Consider the following 20,465-nt stretch of genomic DNA (forward strand, 5'->3'; position numbering starts at 1 on the left):
AAGATGGAATATAAGCGAATAAAGAATGTAGAATATAGTTTACAGAATATGTGATATGGAATATAGAATACAGAAAATTAGAAAAAATCTAGAGTATGGAAAACAACATTGAATACAGAATACAGACAATGGCGTACAGAAAAATATAGAATTCAGAATGTAGAATACAGAATATAAAATATAAAACAAAAACTACATAATATAGAGAATTTACATTATAGAATATAGAAGATTATGGAATATAGAACGTAGAAAGTAAAATACAGAATATACAATATAGAACAATATATGATACAGACTATAGAAGCATATAGAGTATAGAACGTAGAATATGGAATACAGAAAATTTTATAGAAAAATATAGAATACAAAAAAGAACATTGAATATAAAACACAGAGTATGGAATAGAGAATACAGAAAATATTTAAAAAATAGAGTATAGAAAACTATAGACTATAGAATGTAGAATACAAAATATAGAATATAAAATAAAGTATAAAGAACACAGAATATAGAAGAATATAGATGATAGAACATAGAAGATAATGGATATAGAATATAGAATGTAAAATACAGACTATACAATATAGAAGAAGAGAGAATAGAGAAGGAATAATGGAGAATATGGAATATAGAATACAGAAAAATATAGTATATAGAAAAATATAGAATATAGAAGAAAATGGAAGAACATAGAATATAGAATTTAGAAGGTAGAATATAGAATACAGAACATAGACTATAGAAGAATTGAAAATATAGAATGTAGAATATGGAATATGAAATATACAATACAGAATATAGAAAAATCCTGTATGTAGAAAAATATACAATATAGAACATCGAAGGTAGAATACAGAGTCTGGAATATAGAATATACAAAAATATAGAATATAGAAGATCATAGACAACAGAACATAGAGAATTTAAAATATAGAATATGGAACATAGAACAGTGAAGATAGAATACAGAATATAAAAGAACTTCGAAAATAGAAGAATATAGTGTATAGAGGATTTGGAATAAAGAACAATATAGAATATACATTATAGAATATAGCATAAAGAATACAGAATATAGAAGAAAATAGAATATAAAATTTAGAATATAAAACACAGAAGAATATAAAATGCACAATGTAGAATACAGAATGCAAAATATAGAATGAAGAATTTAGGAGAATATAGATTATACACTATAGAAGATTATAAATGATACAATATTAAGGAACATAGAATGTAGAATATAGGAGAATATAGAATATGGAATGTAGAAGAATATAGAATGTTGAATATAGTATAAAGAATATACAAAAATACGGTATGTGTAAAAATTTAGAAAATAGATTGAATACAGAACATAGAATACAGGAAAATATGGAATCTAGAATATAGAATCCAGAACAATATATAATGTAGAATAGAGAATGTAGAAAATAGAAGATTTTAGAATATAGAACATAGAATAGACAATATGGAATATGGAATATAGAATACAGAAGAATATAGTCTAGAGAAAATATAGAACATCGAATAGAGTACAAAGAGTACGGAATATAGGAAATAGGAAAATATAGAATATAGAAGAACTTAGAATTTAGAATGTGGAATATAGAATATAGAAGAATTTAGAATATGGGATATAGAATATAGAAGGATATAGTGTATAGAATATTGAACATAGAACAGAGAAGATAGAATACAAAATATAAAAGAAGACGGAAAATAGTAGAACATAGAATACGGAACACAGAAGAATACAAACAAGAATATAGATTATAGAATATACATTAGAGAAGAATACAGAATACAGAATATAGAAAAATATCGAATACAAATTTAGAATATAGAAGAATATAGACTATAGAAGGCTATAGAAAATAAAAGAAAAAGAAGATAGTAGAAGGTAGAATACAGAAAATGAAGAATACAGAATATGGAAGAATAGAGAATATAGAAGAATTAGAATACAGAATACGGAAGACTATAGAATACACATTATAGAAGAATACACGCAATAGAAGAATATACAAGACAGAATATAGATTATAGAAGAACATAGAATGCAGAATTTAGAATGTAGAAAATTATGGAACAGAGAATGTAAAATATAGAAGAATATAGAATACAGAATAGAGAATAACAAACAATGTAGAATATAGAATATGGAACATAGAGTACACCACACGGAAAAACATAGTATACAGAAAAATACAGAATATACAACATTAAACTTTGAATATACAATACAGAGTATGGAATATGGAACCTAGAATATGGAAAAATATAGAAATAGAATATAGAAGAATTTAAAATGTAGAATATAGAATATGGACTACAGAATATAGAGGAATATAGGATATAGAAGAACATAGAACATAGAAGATACAATACAGAATATAAAAGAAAAAAGAATATAGAAGAATATAGAGTATAGAAGAGTATGGAATGCGGAAAATAGGAGAATGTAGGATATAATTATTGAAGAATATAGAATATTGAAAAAGATAGAATACAGAATATAGGAAAACAGAGCATAAATTTAGAATATAGAAGATATAGGATATAGAATGCAGAATATAGAAGAATAAAGACTGTAGATGACAGATTACAGGATATAGAAGACAGAACAGAAAAGGAAATAGAGCATTGACAACTAGGGAATGTAGGGTATAGGATATACACTATTGAAGAATATAGAATAAAGTAGAAGTGTATAGATTACAAAATACAGAAGAATAAAGAATGTAGATAGAGATATGGAATAGAGAATATTAGATTACAGAAGAATATAGAATATAGAGATTAGAAGGTAGACTCTAAAATAAAAAATACAGAAGATAGAATTCAGAGAAATTTAGAACGTAAAATGTAGGATATAGAATATAGAAGATAATGGAATAAAGAATGTAGAATGGAGAACAAAAAATATGGAATAGAAAATAGAGGAGAATAAAGAATATAGAAAAATTGGGAAAATAGAATGTAGACTGTAGAATATTGAATATAGAATTTAGAAAGTACAGTATACAAAATAACAGATAGAAGAATATAGATTATAACACAAGAATATAGAATGTAGAATAAGAATGTAAAAGAGTAGAGAACACAGAACAAAGAATATAGAATGCAGAATGCATAATATACAATATGGAATATAGCCTGTAGAATACAGAAGAATATAGGGTATAAAAATACAGATACAGAAGATAGAAGAATATAGAACATCCAATATGGAATATAGAATACAGAGTATGGGTTAGAGAATATAGAAAAATATAGAATAGAGTTAAATATAGAATATAAAATAGAGTACGTACAAAGTAGAATACAGAATATAGAGTGTAAAATATAGACTAAAGAACAGAATAGAGAAGTATATAGATTAAGGAATATAGAAGATTCTGGAATAGAGAATGTAGAAATAAATAGAAGATGGAATATAAGCGAATAAAGAATGTAGAATATAGTTTACAGAATATGTGATATGGAATATAGAATACAGAAAATTAGAAAAAATCTAGAGTATGGAAAACAACATTGAATACAGAATACAGACAATGGCGTACAGAAAAATATAGAATTCAGAATGTAGAATACAGAATATAAAATATAAAACAAAAACTACATAATATAGAGAATTTACATTATAGAATATAGAAGATTATGGAATATAGAACGTAGAAAGTAAAATACAGAATATACAATATAGAACAATATATGATACAGACTATAGAAGCATATAGAGTATAGAACGTAGAATATGGAATACAGAAAATTTTATAGAAAAATATAGAATACAAAAAAGAACATTGAATATAAAACACAGAGTATGGAATAGAGAATACAGAAAATATTTAAAAAATAGAGTATAGAAAACTATAGACTATAGAATGTAGAATACAAAATATAGAATATAAAATAAAGTATAAAGAACACAGAATATAGAAGAATATAGATGATAGAACATAGAAGATAATGGATATAGAATATAGAATGTAAAATACAGACTATACAATATAGAAGAATAGAGAATAGAGAAGGAATAATGGAGAATATGGAATATAGAATACAGAAAAATATAGTGTATAGAAAAATATAGAATATAGAAGAAAATGGAAGAACATAGAATATAGAATTTAGAAGGTAGAATATAGAATACAGAACATAGACTATAGAAGAATTGAAAATATAGAATGTAGAATATGGAATATGAAATATACAATACAGAATATAGAAAAATCCTGTATGTAGAAAAATATACAATATAGAACATCGAAGGTAGAATACAGAGTCTGGAATATAGAATATACAAAAATATAGAATATAGAAGATCATAGACAACAGAACATAGAGAATTTAAAATATAGAATATGGAACATAGAACAGTGAAGATAGAATACAGAATATAAAAGAACTTCGAAAATAGAAGAATATAGTGTATAGAGGATTTGGAATAAAGAACAATATAGAATATACATTATAGAATATAGCATAAAGAATACAGAATATAGAAGAAAATAGAATATAAAATTTAGAATATAAAACACAGAAGAATATAAAATGCACAATGTAGAATACAGAATGCAAAATATAGAATGAAGAATTTAGGAGAATATAGATTATACACTATAGAAGATTATAAATGATACAATATTAAGGAACATAGAATGTAGAATATAGGAGAATATAGAATATGGAATGTAGAAGAATATAGAATGTTGAATATAGTATAAAGAATATACAAAAATACGGTATGTGTAAAAATTTAGAAAATAGATTGAATACAGAACATAGAATACAGGAAAATATGGAATCTAGAATATAGAATCCAGAACAATATATAATGTAGAATAGAGAATGTAGAAAATAGAAGATTTTAGAATATAGAACATAGAATAGACAATATGGAATATGGAATATAGAATACAGAAGAATATAGTCTAGAGAAAAATATAGAACATCGAATAGAGTACAAAGAGTACGGAATATAGGAAATAGGAAAATATAGAATATAGAAGAACTTAGAATTTAGAATGTGGAATATAGAATATAGAAGAATTTAGAATATGGGATATAGAATATAGAAGGATATAGTGTATAGAATATTGAACATAGAACACAGAAGATAGAATACAAAATATAAAAGAAGACGGAAAATAGTAGAACATAGAATACGGAACACAGAAGAATACAAACAAGAATATAGATTATAGAATATACATTAGAGAAGAATACAGAATACAGAATATAGAAAAATATCGAATACAAATTTAGAATATAGAAGAATATAGACTATAGAAGGCTATAGAAAATAAAAGAAAAAGAAGATAGTAGAAGGTAGAATACAGAAAATGAAGAATACAGAATATGGAAGAATAGAGAATATAGAAGAATTAGAATACAGAATACGGAAGACTATAGAATACACATTATAGAAGAATACACGCAATAGAAGAATATACAAGACAGAATATAGATTATAGAAGAACATAGAATGCAGAATTTAGAATGTAGAAAATTATGGAACAGAGAATGTAAAACATAGAAGAATATAGAATACAGAATAGAGAATAACAAACAATGTAGAATATAGAATATGGAACATAGAGTACACCACACGGCAAAACATAGTATACAGAAAAATACAGAATATACAACATTAAACTTTGAATATACAATACAGAGTATGGAATATGGAACCTAGAATATGGAAAAATATAGAAATAGAATATAGAAGAATTTAAAATGTAGAATATAGAATATGGACTACAGAATATAGAGGAATATAGGATATAGAAGAACATAGAACATAGAAGATACAATACAGAATATAAAAGAAAAAAGAATATAGAAGAATATAGAGTATAGAAGAGTATGGAATGCGGAAAATAGGAGAATGTAGGATATAATTATTGAAGAATATAGAATATTGAAAAAGATAGAATACAGAATATAGGAAAACAGAGCATAAATTTAGAATATAGAAGATATAGGATATAGAATGCAGAATATAGAAGAATAAAGACTGTAGATGACAGATTACAGGATATAGAAGACAGAACAGAAAAGGAAATAGAGCATTGACAACTAGGGAATGTAGGGTATAGGATATACACTATTGAAGAATATAGAATAAAGTAGAAGTGTATAGATTACAAAATACAGAAGAATAAAGAATGTAGATAGAGATATGGAATAGAGAATATTAGATTACAGAAGAATATAGAATATAGAGATTAGAAGGTAGACTCTAAAATAAAAAATACAGAAGATAGAATTCAGAGAAATTTAGAACGTAAAATGTAGGATATAGAATATAGAAGAAAATGGAATAAAGAATGTAGAATGGAGAACAAAAAATATGGAATAGAAAATAGAGGAGAATAAAGAATATAGAAAAATTGGGAATATAGAATGTAGACTGTAGAATATTGAATATAGAATTTAGAAAGTACAGTATACAAAATAACAGATAGAAGAATATAGATTATAACACAAGAATATAGAATGTAGAATAAGAATGTAAAAGAGTAGAGAACACAGAACAAAGAATATAGAATGCAGAATGCATAATATACAATATGGAATATAGCCTGTAGAATACAGAAGAATATAGGGTATAAAAATACAGATACAGAAGATAGAAGAATATAGAACATCCAATATGGAATATAGAATACAGAGTATGGGTTAGAGAATATAGAAAAATATAGAATAGAGTTAAATATAGAATATAAAATAGAGTACGTACAAAGTAGAATACAGAATATAGAGTGTAAAATATAGACTAAAGAACAGAATAGAGAAGTATATAGATTAAGGAATATAGAAGATTCTGGAATAGAGAATGTAGAAATAAATAGAAGATGGAATATAAGCGAATAAAGAATGTAGAATATAGTTTACAGAATATGTGATATGGAATATAGAATACAGAAAATTAGAAAAAATCTAGAGTATGGAAAACAACATTGAATACAGAATACAGACAATGGCGTACAGAAAAATATAGAATTCAGAATGTAGAATACAGAATATAAAATATAAAACAAAAACTACATAATATAGAGAATTTACATTATAGAATATAGAAGATTATGGAATATAGAACGTAGAAAGTAAAATACAGAATATACAATATAGAACAATATATGATACAGACTATAGAAGCATATAGAGTATAGAACGTAGAATATGGAATACAGAAAATTTTATAGAAAAATATAGAATACAAAAAAGAACATTGAATATAAAACACAGAGTATGGAATAGAGAATACAGAAAATATTTAAAAAATAGAGTATAGAAAACTATAGACTATAGAATGTAGAATACAAAATATAGAATATAAAATAAAGTATAAAGAACACAGAATATAGAAGAATATAGATGATAGAACATAGAAGATAATGGATATAGAATATAGAATGTAAAATACAGACTATACAATATAGAAGAATAGAGAATAGAGAAGGAATAATGGAGAATATGGAATATAGAATACAGAAAAATATAGTGTATAGAAAAATATAGAATATAGAAGAAAATGGAAGAACATAGAATATAGAATTTAGAAGGTAGAATATAGAATACAGAACATAGACTATAGAAGAATTGAAAATATAGAATGTAGAATATGGAATATGAAATATACAATACAGAATATAGAAAAATCCTGTATGTAGAAAAATATACAATATAGAACATCGAAGGTAGAATACAGAGTCTGGAATATAGAATATACAAAAATATAGAATATAGAAGATCATAGACAACAGAACATAGAGAATTTAAAATATAGAATATGGAACATAGAACAGTGAAGATAGAATACAGAATATAAAAGAACTTCGAAAATAGAAGAATATAGTGTATAGAGGATTTGGAATAAAGAACAATATAGAATATACATTATAGAATATAGCATAAAGAATACAGAATATAGAAGAAAATAGAATATAAAATTTAGAATATAAAACACAGAAGAATATAAAATGCACAATGTAGAATACAGAATGCAAAATATAGAATGAAGAATTTAGGAGAATATAGATTATACACTATAGAAGATTATAAATGATACAATATTAAGGAACATAGAATGTAGAATATAGGAGAATATAGAATATGGAATGTAGAAGAATATAGAATGTTGAATATAGTATAAAGAATATACAAAAATACGGTATGTGTAAAAATTTAGAAAATAGATTGAATACAGAACATAGAATACAGGAAAATATGGAATCTAGAATATAGAATCCAGAACAATATATAATGTAGAATAGAGAATGTAGAAAATAGAAGATTTTAGAATATAGAACATAGAATAGACAATATGGAATATGGAATATAGAATACAGAAGAATATAGTCTAGAGAAAAATATAGAACATCGAATAGAGTACAAAGAGTACGGAATATAGGAAATAGGAAAATATAGAATATAGAAGAACTTAGAATTTAGAATGTGGAATATAGAATATAGAAGAATTTAGAATATGGGATATAGAATATAGAAGGATATAGTGTATAGAATATTGAACATAGAACACAGAAGATAGAATACAAAATATAAAAGAAGACGGAAAATAGTAGAACATAGAATACGGAACACAGAAGAATACAAACAAGAATATAGATTATAGAATATACATTAGAGAAGAATACAGAATACAGAATATAGAAAAATATCGAATACAAATTTAGAATATAGAAGAATATAGACTATAGAAGGCTATAGAAAATAAAAGAAAAAGAAGATAGTAGAAGGTAGAATACAGAAAATGAAGAATACAGAATATGGAAGAATAGAGAATATAGAAGAATTAGAATACAGAATACGGAAGACTATAGAATACACATTATAGAAGAATACACGCAATAGAAGAATATACAAGACAGAATATAGATTATAGAAGAACATAGAATGCAGAATTTAGAATGTAGAAAATTATGGAACAGAGAATGTAAAACATAGAAGAATATAGAATACAGAATAGAGAATAACAAACAATGTAGAATATAGAATATGGAACATAGAGTACACCACACGGCAAAACATAGTATACAGAAAAATACAGAATATACAACATTAAACTTTGAATATACAATACAGAGTATGGAATATGGAACCTAGAATATGGAAAAATATAGAAATAGAATATAGAAGAATTTAAAATGTAGAATATAGAATATGGACTACAGAATATAGAGGAATATAGGATATAGAAGAACATAGAACATAGAAGATACAATACAGAATATAAAAGAAAAAAGAATATAGAAGAATATAGAGTATAGAAGAGTATGGAATGCGGAAAATAGGAGAATGTAGGATATAATTATTGAAGAATATAGAATATTGAAAAAGATAGAATACAGAATATAGGAAAACAGAGCATAAATTTAGAATATAGAAGATATAGGATATAGAATGCAGAATATAGAAGAATAAAGACTGTAGATGACAGATTACAGGATATAGAAGACAGAACAGAAAAGGAAATAGAGCATTGACAACTAGGGAATGTAGGGTATAGGATATACACTATTGAAGAATATAGAATAAAGTAGAAGTGTATAGATTACAAAATACAGAAGAATAAAGAATGTAGATAGAGATATGGAATAGAGAATATTAGATTACAGAAGAATATAGAATATAGAGATTAGAAGGTAGACTCTAAAATAAAAAATACAGAAGATAGAATTCAGAGAAATTTAGAACGTAAAATGTAGGATATAGAATATAGAAGAAAATGGAATAAAGAATGTAGAATGGAGAACAAAAAATATGGAATAGAAAATAGAGGAGAATAAAGAATATAGAAAAATTGGGAATATAGAATGTAGACTGTAGAATATTGAATATAGAATTTAGAAAGTACAGTATACAAAATAACAGATAGAAGAATATAGATTATAACACAAGAATATAGAATGTAGAATAAGAATGTAAAAGAGTAGAGAACACAGAACAAAGAATATAGAATGCAGAATGCATAATATACAATATGGAATATAGCCTGTAGAATACAGAAGAATATAGGGTATAAAAATACAGATACAGAAGATAGAAGAATATAGAACATCCAATATGGAATATAGAATACAGAGTATGGGTTAGAGAATATAGAAAAATATAGAATAGAGTTAAATATAGAATATAAAATAGAGTACGTACAAAGTAGAATACAGAATATAGAGTGTAAAATATAGACTAAAGAACAGAATAGAGAAGTATATAGATTAAGGAATATAGAAGATTCTGGAATAGAGAATGTAGAAATAAATAGAAGATGGAATATAAGCGAATAAAGAATGTAGAATATAGTTTACAGAATATGTGATATGGAATATAGAATACAGAAAATTAGAAAAAATCTAGAGTATGGAAAACAACATTGAATACAGAATACAGACAATGGCGTACAGAAAAATATAGAATTCAGAATGTAGAATACAGAATATAAAATATAAAACAAAAACTACATAATATAGAGAATTTACATTATAGAATATAGAAGATTATGGAATATAGAACGTAGAAAGTAAAATACAGAATATACAATATAGAACAATATATGATACAGACTATAGAAGCATATAGAGTATAGAACGTAGAATATGGAATACAGAAAATTTTATAGAAAAATATAGAATACAAAAAAGAACATTGAATATAAAACACAGAGTATGGAATAGAGAATACAGAAAATATTTAAAAAATAGAGTATAGAAAACTATAGACTATAGAATGTAGAATACAAAATATAGAATATAAAATAAAGTATAAAGAACACAGAATATAGAAGAATATAGATGATAGAACATAGAAGATAATGGATATAGAATATAGAATGTAAAATACAGACTATACAATATAGAAGAAGAGAGAATAGAGAAGGAATAATGGAGAATATGGAATATAGAATACAGAAAAATATAGTGTATAGAAAAATATAGAATATAGAAGAAAATGGAAGAACATAGAATATAGAATTTAGAAGGTAGAATATAGAATACAGAACATAGACTATAGAAGAATTGAAAATATAGAATGTAGAATATGGAATATGAAATATACAATACAGAATATAGAAAAATCCTGTATGTAGAAAAATATACAATATAGAACATCGAAGGTAGAATACAGAGTCTGGAATATAGAATATACAAAAATATAGAATATAGAAGATCATAGACAACAGAACATAGAGAATTTAAAATATAGAATATGGAACATAGAACAGTGAAGATAGAATACAGAATATAAAAGAACTTCGAAAATAGAAGAATATAGTGTATAGAGGATTTGGAATAAAGAACAATATAGAATATACATTATAGAATATAGCATAAAGAATACAGAATATAGAAGAAAATAGAATATAAAATTTAGAATATAAAACACAGAAGAATATAAAATGCACAATGTAGAATACAGAATGCAAAATATAGAATGAAGAATTTAGGAGAATATAGATTATACACTATAGAAGATTATAAATGATACAATATTAAGGAACATAGAATGTAGAATATAGGAGAATATAGAATATGGAATGTAGAAGAATATAGAAGGTTGAATATAGTATAAAGAATATACAAAAATACGGTATGTGTAAAAATTTAGAAAATAGATTGAATACAGAACATAGAATACAGGAAAATATGGAATCTAGAATATAGAATCCAGAACAATATATAATGTAGAATAGAGAATGTAGAAAATAGAAGATTTTAGAATATAGAACATAGAATAGACAATATGGAATATGGAATATAGAATACAGAAGAATATAGTCTAGAGAAAAATATAGAACATCGAATAGAGTACAAAGAGTACGGAATATAGGAAATAGGAAAATATAGAATATAGAAGAACTTAGAATTTAGAATGTGGAATATAGAATATAGAAGAATTTAGAATATGGGATATAGAATATAGAAGGATATAGTGTATAGAATATTGAACATAGAACAGAGAAGATAGAATACAAAATATAAAAGAAGACGGAAAATAGTAGAACATAGAATACGGAACACAGAAGAATACAAACAAGAATATAGATTATAGAATATACATTAGAGAAGAATACAGAATACAGAATATAGAAAAATATCGAATACAAATTTAGAATATAGAAGAATATAGACTATAGAAGGCTATAGAAAATAAAAGAAAAAGAAGATAGTAGAAGGTAGAATACAGAAAATGAAGAATACAGAATATGGAAGAATAGAGAATATAGAAGAATTAGAATACAGAATACGGAAGACTATAGAATACACATTATAGAAGAATACACGCAATAGAAGAATATACAAGACAGAATATAGATTATAGAAGAACATAGAATGCAGAATTTAGAATGTAGAAAATTATGGAACAGAGAATGTAAAATATAGAAGAATATAGAATACAGAATAGAGAATAACAAACAATGTAGAATATAGAATATGGAACATAGAGTACACCACACGGAAAAACATAGTATACAGAAAAATACAGAATATACAACATTAAACTTTGAATATACAATACAGAGTATGGAATATGGAACCTAGAATATGGAAAAATATAGAAATAGAATATAGAAGAATTTAAAATGTAGAATATAGAATATGGACTACAGAATATAGAGGAATATAGGATATAGAAGAACATAGAACATAGAAGATACAATACAGAATATAAAAGAAAAAAGAATATAGAAGAATATAGAGTATAGAAGAGTATGGAATGCGGAAAATAGGAGAATGTAGGATATAATTATTGAAGAATATAGAATATTGAAAAAGATAGAATACAGAATATAGGAAAACAGAGCATAAATTTAGAATATAGAAGATATAGGATATAGAATGCAGAATATAGAAGAATAAAGACTGTAGATGACAGATTACAGGATATAGAAGACAGAACAGAAAAGGAAATAGAGCATTGACAACTAGGGAATGTAGGGTATAGGATATACACTATTGAAGAATATAGAATAAAGTAGAAGTGTATAGATTACAAAATACAGAAGAATAAAGAATGTAGATAGAGATATGGAATAGAGAATATTAGATTACAGAAGAATATAGAATATAGAGATTAGAAGGTAGACTCTAAAATAAAAAATACAGAAGATAGAATTCAGAGAAATTTAGAACGTAAAATGTAGGATATAGAATATAGAAGAAAATGGAATAAAGAATGTAGAATGGAGAACAAAAAATATGGAATAGAAAATAGAGGAGAATAAAGAATATAGAAAAATTGGGAATATAGAATGTAGACTGTAGAATATTGAATATAGAATTTAGAAAGTACAGTATACAAAATAACAGATAGAAGAATATAGATTATAACACAAGAATATAGAATGTAGAATAAGAATGTAAAAGAGTAGAGAACACAGAACAAAGAATATAGAATGCAGAATGCATAATATACAATATGGAATATAGCCTGTAGAATACAGAAGAATATAGGGTATAAAAATACAGATACAGAAGATAGAAGAATATAGAACATCCAATATGGAATATAGAATACAGAGTATGGGTTAGAGAATATAGAAAAATATAGAATAGAGTTAAATATAGAATATAAAATAGAGTACGTACAAAGTAGAATACAGAATATAGAGTGTAAAATATAGACTAAAGAACAGAATAGAGAAGTATATAGATTAAGGAATATAGAAGATTCTGGAATAGAGAATGTAGAAATAAATAGAAGATGGAATATAAGCGAATAAAGAATGTAGAATATAGTTTACAGAATATGTGATATGGAATATAGAATACAGAAAATTAGAAAAAATCTAGAGTATGGAAAACAACATTGAATACAGAATACAGACAATGGCGTACAGAAAAATATAGAATTCAGAATGTAGAATACAGAATATAAAATATAAAACAAAAACTACATAATATAGAGAATTTACATTATAGAATATAGAAGATTATGGAATATAGAACGTAGAAAGTAAAATACAGAATATACAATATAGAACAATATATGATACAGACTATAGAAGCATATAGAGTATAGAACGTAGAATATGGAATACAGAAAATTTTATAGAAAAATATAGAATACAAAAAAGAACATTGAATATAAAACACAGAGTATGGAATAGAGAATACAGAAAATATTTAAAAAATAGAGTATAGAAAACTATAGACTATAGAATGTAGAATACAAAATATAGAATATAAAATAAAGTATAAAGAACACAGAATATAGAAGAATATAGATGATAGAACATAGAAGATAATGGATATAGAATATAGAATGTAAAATACAGACTATACAATATAGAAGAAGAGAGAATAGAGAAGGAATAATGGAGAATATGGAATATAGAATACAGAAAAATATAGTATATAGAAAAATATAGAATATAGAAGAAAATGGAAGAACATAGAATATAGAATTTAGAAGGTAGAATATAGAATACAGAACATAGACTATAGAAGAATTGAAAATATAGAATGTAGAATATGGAATATGAAATATACAATACAGAATATAGAAAAATCCTGTATGTAGAAAAATATACAATATAGAACATCGAAGGTAGAATACAGAGTCTGGAATATAGAATATACAAAAATATAGAATATAGAAGATCATAGACAACAGAACATAGAGAATTTAAAATATAGAATATGGAACATAGAACAGTGAAGATAGAATACAGAATATAAAAGAACTTCGAAAATAGAAGAATATAGTGTATAGAGGATTTGGAATAAAGAACAATATAGAATATACATTATAGAATATAGCATAAAGAATACAGAATATAGAAGAAAATAGAATATAAAATTTAGAATATAAAACACAGAAGAATATAAAATGCACAATGTAGAATACAGAATGCAAAATATAGAATGAAGAATTTAGGAGAATATAGATTATACACTATAGAAGATTATAAATGATACAATATTAAGGAACATAGAATGTAGAATATAGGAGAATATAGAATATGGAATGTAGAAGAATATAGAAGGTTGAATATAGTATAAAGAATATACAAAAATACGGTATGTGTAAAAATTTAGAAAATAGATTGAATACAGAACATAGAATACAGGAAAATATGGAATCTAGAATATAGAATCCAGAACAATATATAATGTAGAATAGAGAATGTAGAAAATAGAAGATTTTAGAATATAGAACATAGAATAGACAATATGGAATATGGAATATAGAATACAGAAGAATATAGTCTAGAGAAAAATATAGAACATCGAATAGAGTACAAAGAGTACGGAATATAGGAAATAGGAAAATATAGAATATAGAAGAACTTAGAATTTAGAATGTGGAATATAGAATATAGAAGAATTTAGAATATGGGATATAGAATATAGAAGGATATAGTGTATAGAATATTGAACATAGAACACAGAAGATAGAATACAAAATATAAAAGAAGACGGAAAATAGTAGAACATAGAATACGGAACACAGAAGAATACAAACAAGAATATAGATTATAGAATATACATTAGAGAAGAATACAGAATACAGAATATAGAAAAATATCGAATACAAATTTAGAATATAGAAGAATATAGACTATAGAAGGCTATAGAAAATAAAAGAAAAAGAAGATAGTAGAAGGTAGAATACAGAAAATGAAGAATACAGAATATGGAAGAATAGAGAATATAGAAGAATTAGAATACAGAATACGGAAGACTATAGAATACACATTATAGAAGAATACACGCAATAGAAGAATATACAAGACAGAATATAGATTATAGAAGAACATAGAATGCAGAATTTAGAATGTAGAAAATTATGGAACAGAGAATGTAAAATATAGAAGAATATAGAATACAGAATAGAGAATAACAAACAATGTAGAATATAGAATATGGAACATAGAGTACACCACACGGAAAAACATAGTATACAGAAAAATACAGAATATACAACATTAAACTTTGAATATACAATACAGAGTATGGAATATGGAACCTAGAATATGGAAAAATATAGAAATAGAATATAGAAGAATTTAAAATGTAGAATATAGAATATGGACTACAGAATATAGAGGAATATAGGATATAGAAGAACATAGAACATAGAAGATACAATACAGAATATAAAAGAAAAAAGAATATAGAAGAATATAGAGTATAGAAGAGTATGGAATGCGGAAAATAGGAGAATGTAGGATATAATTATTGAAGAATATAGAATATTGAAAAAGATAGAATACAGAATATAGGAAAACAGAGCATAAATTTAGAATATAGAAGATATAGGATATAGAATGCAGAATATAGAAGAATAAAGACTGTAGATGACAGATTACAGGATATAGAAGACAGAACAGAAAAGGAAATAGAGCATTGACAACTAGGGAATGTAGGGTATAGGATATACACTATTGAAGAATATAGAATAAAGTAGAAGTGTATAGATTACAAAATACAGAAGAATAAAGAATGTAGATAGAGATATGGAATAGAGAATATTAGATTACAGAAGAATATAGAATATAGAGATTAGAAGGTAGACTAAAATAAAAAATACAGAATATAGAATTCAGAGAAATTTAGAACGTAAAATGTAGGATATAGAATATAGAAGAAAATGGAATAAAGAATGTAGAATGGAGAACAAAAAATATGGAATAGAAAATAGAGGAGAATAAAGAATATAGAAAAATTGGGAATATAGAATGTAGACTGTAGAATATTGAATATAGAATTTAGAAAGTACAGTATACAAAATAACAGATAGAAGAATATAGATTATAACACAAGAATATAGAATGTAGAATAAGAATGTAAAAGAGTAGAGAACACAGAACAAAGAATATAGAATGCAGAATGCATAATATACAATATGGAATATAGCCTGTAGAATACAGAAGAATATAGGGTATAAAAATACAGATACAGAAGATAGAAGAATATAGAACATCCAATATGGAATATAGAATACAGAGTATGGGTTAGAGAATATAGAAAAATATAGAATAGAGTTAAATATAGAATATAAAATAGAGTACGTACAAAGTAGAATACAGAATATAGAGTGTAAAATATAGACTAAAGAACAGAATAGAGAAGTATATAGATTAAGGAATATAGAAGATTCTGGAATAGAGAATGTAGAAATAAATAGAAGATGGAATATAAGCGAATAAAGAATGTAGAATATAGTTTACAGAATATGTGATATGGAATATAGAATACAGAAAATTAGAAAAAATCTAGAGTATGGAAAACAACATTGAATACAGAATACAGACAATGGCGTACAGAAAAATATAGAATTCAGAATGTAGAATACAGAATATAAAATATAAAACAAAAACTACATAATATAGAGAATTTACATTATAGAATATAGAAGATTATGGAATATAGAACGTAGAAAGTAAAATACAGAATATACAATATAGAACAATATATGATACAGACTATAGAAGCATATAGAGTATAGAACGTAGAATATGGAATACAGAAAATTTTATAGAAAAATATAGAATACAAAAAAGAACATTGAATATAAAACACAGAGTATGGAATAGAGAATACAGAAAATATTTAAAAAATAGAGTATAGAAAACTATAGACTATAGAATGTAGAATACAAAATATAGAATATAAAATAAAGTATAAAGAACACAGAATATAGAAGAATATAGATGATAGAACATAGAAGATAATGGATATAGAATATAGAATGTAAAATACAGACTATACAATATAGAAGAATAGAGAATAGAGAAGGAATAATGGAGAATATGGAATATAGAATACAGAAAAATATAGTGTATAGAAAAATATAGAATATAGAAGAAAATGGAAGAACATAGAATATAGAATTTAGAAGGTAGAATATAGAATACAGAACATAGACTATAGAAGAATTGAAAATATAGAATGTAGAATATGGAATATGAAATATACAATACAGAATATAGAAAAATCCTGTATGTAGAAAAATATACAATATAGAACATCGAAGGTAGAATACAGAGTCTGGAATATAGAATATACAAAAATATAGAATATAGAAGATCATAGACAACAGAACATAGAGAATTTAAAATATAGAATATGGAACATAGAACAGTGAAGATAGAATACAGAATATAAAAGAACTTCGAAAATAGAAGAATATAGTGTATAGAGGATTTGGAATAAAGAACAATATAGAATATACATTATAGAATATAGCATAAAGAATACAGAATATAGAAGAAAATAGAATATAAAATTTAGAATATAAAACACAGAAGAATATAAAATGCACAATGTAGAATACAGAATGCAAAATATAGAATGAAGAATTTAGGAGAATATAGATTATACACTATAGAAGATTATAAATGATACAATATTAAGGAACATAGAATGTAGAATATAGGAGAATATAGAATATGGAATGTAGAAGAATATAGAATGTTGAATATAGTATAAAGAATATACAAAAATACGGTATGTGTAAAAATTTAGAAAATAGATTGAATACAGAACATAGAATACAGGAAAATATGGAATCTAGAATATAGAATCCAGAACAATATATAATGTAGAATAGAGAATGTAGAAAATAGAAGATTTTAGAATATAGAACATAGAATAGACAATATGGAATATGGAATATAGAATACAGAAGAATATAGTCTAGAGAAAAATATAGAACATCGAATAGAGTACAAAGAGTACGGAATATAGGAAATAGGAAAATATAGAATATAGAAGAACTTAGAATTTAGAATGTGGAATATAGAATATAGAAGAATTTAGAATATGGGATATAGAATATAGAAGGATATAGTGTATAGAATATTGAACATAGAACACAGAAGATAGAATACAAAATATAAAAGAAGACGGAAAATAGTAGAACATAGAATACGGAACACAGAAGAATACAAACAAGAATATAGATTATAGAATATACATTAGAGAAGAATACAGAATACAGAATATAGAAAAATATCGAATACAAATTTAGAATATAGAAGAATATAGACTATAGAAGGCTATAGAAAATAAAAGAAAAAGAAGATAGTAGAAGGTAGAATACAGAAAATGAAGAATACAGAATATGGAAGAATAGAGAATATAGAAGAATTAGAATACAGAATACGGAAGACTATAGAATACACATTATAGAAGAATACACGCAATAGAAGAATATACAAGACAGAATATAGATTATAGAAGAACATAGAATGCAGAATTTAGAATGTAGAAAATTATGGAACAGAGAATGTAAAATATAGAAGAATATAGAATACAGAATAGAGAATAACAAACAATGTAGAATATAGAATATGGAACATAGAGTACACCACACGGAAAAACATAGTATACAGAAAAATACAGAATATACAACATTAAACTTTGAATATACAATACAGAGTATGGAATATGGAACCTAGAATATGGAAAAATATAGAAATAGAATATAGAAGAATTTAAAATGTAGAATATAGAATATGGACTACAGAATATAGAGGAATATAGGATATAGAAGAACATAGAACATAGAAGATACAATACAGAATATAAAAGAAAAAAGAATATAGAAGAATATAGAGTATAGAAGAGTATGGAATGCGGAAAATAGGAGAATGTAGGATATAATTATTGAAGAATATAGAATATTGAAAAAGATAGAATACAGAATATAGGAAAACAGAGCATAAATTTAGAATATAGAAGATATAGGATATAGAATGCAGAATATAGAAGAATAAAGACTGTAGATGACAGATTACAGGATATAGAAGACAGAACAGAAAAGGAAATAGAGCATTGACAACTAGGGAATGTAGGGTATAGGATATACACTATTGAAGAATACAGAATAAAGTAGAAGTGTATAGATTACAAAATACAGAAGAATAAAGAATGTAGATAGAGATATGGAATAGAGAATATTAGATTACAGAAGAATATAGAATATAGAGATTAGAAGGTAGACTCTGAAATAAAAAATATAGAATATAGAATTCAGAGAAATTTAGAACGTAAAATGTAGGATATAGAATACAGAAGAAAATGGAATAAAGAATGTAGAATGGAGAACAAAAAATATGGAATAGAAAATAGAGGAGAATAAAGAATATAGAAAAATTGGGAATATAGAATGTAGACTGTAGAATATTGAATATAGAATTTAGAAAGTACAGTATACAAAATAACAGATAGAAGAATATAGATTATAACACAAGAATATAGAATGTAGAATAAGAATGTAAAAGAGTAGAGAATACAGAACAAAGAATATAGAATGCAGAATGCATAGTATACAATATGGAATATAGCCTGTAGAATACAGAAGAATATAGGGTATAAAAATACAGATACAGAAGATAGAAGAATATAGAACATCCAATATGGAATATAGAATACAGAGTATGGGTTAGAGAATATAGAAAAATATAGAATAGAGTTAAATA

This window comes from Elephas maximus, chromosome 12 (genome assembly GCF_024166365.1).
Source record: "Elephas maximus indicus isolate mEleMax1 chromosome 12, mEleMax1 primary haplotype, whole genome shotgun sequence".
NCBI lineage: Eukaryota > Metazoa > Chordata > Mammalia > Proboscidea > Elephantidae > Elephas > Elephas maximus.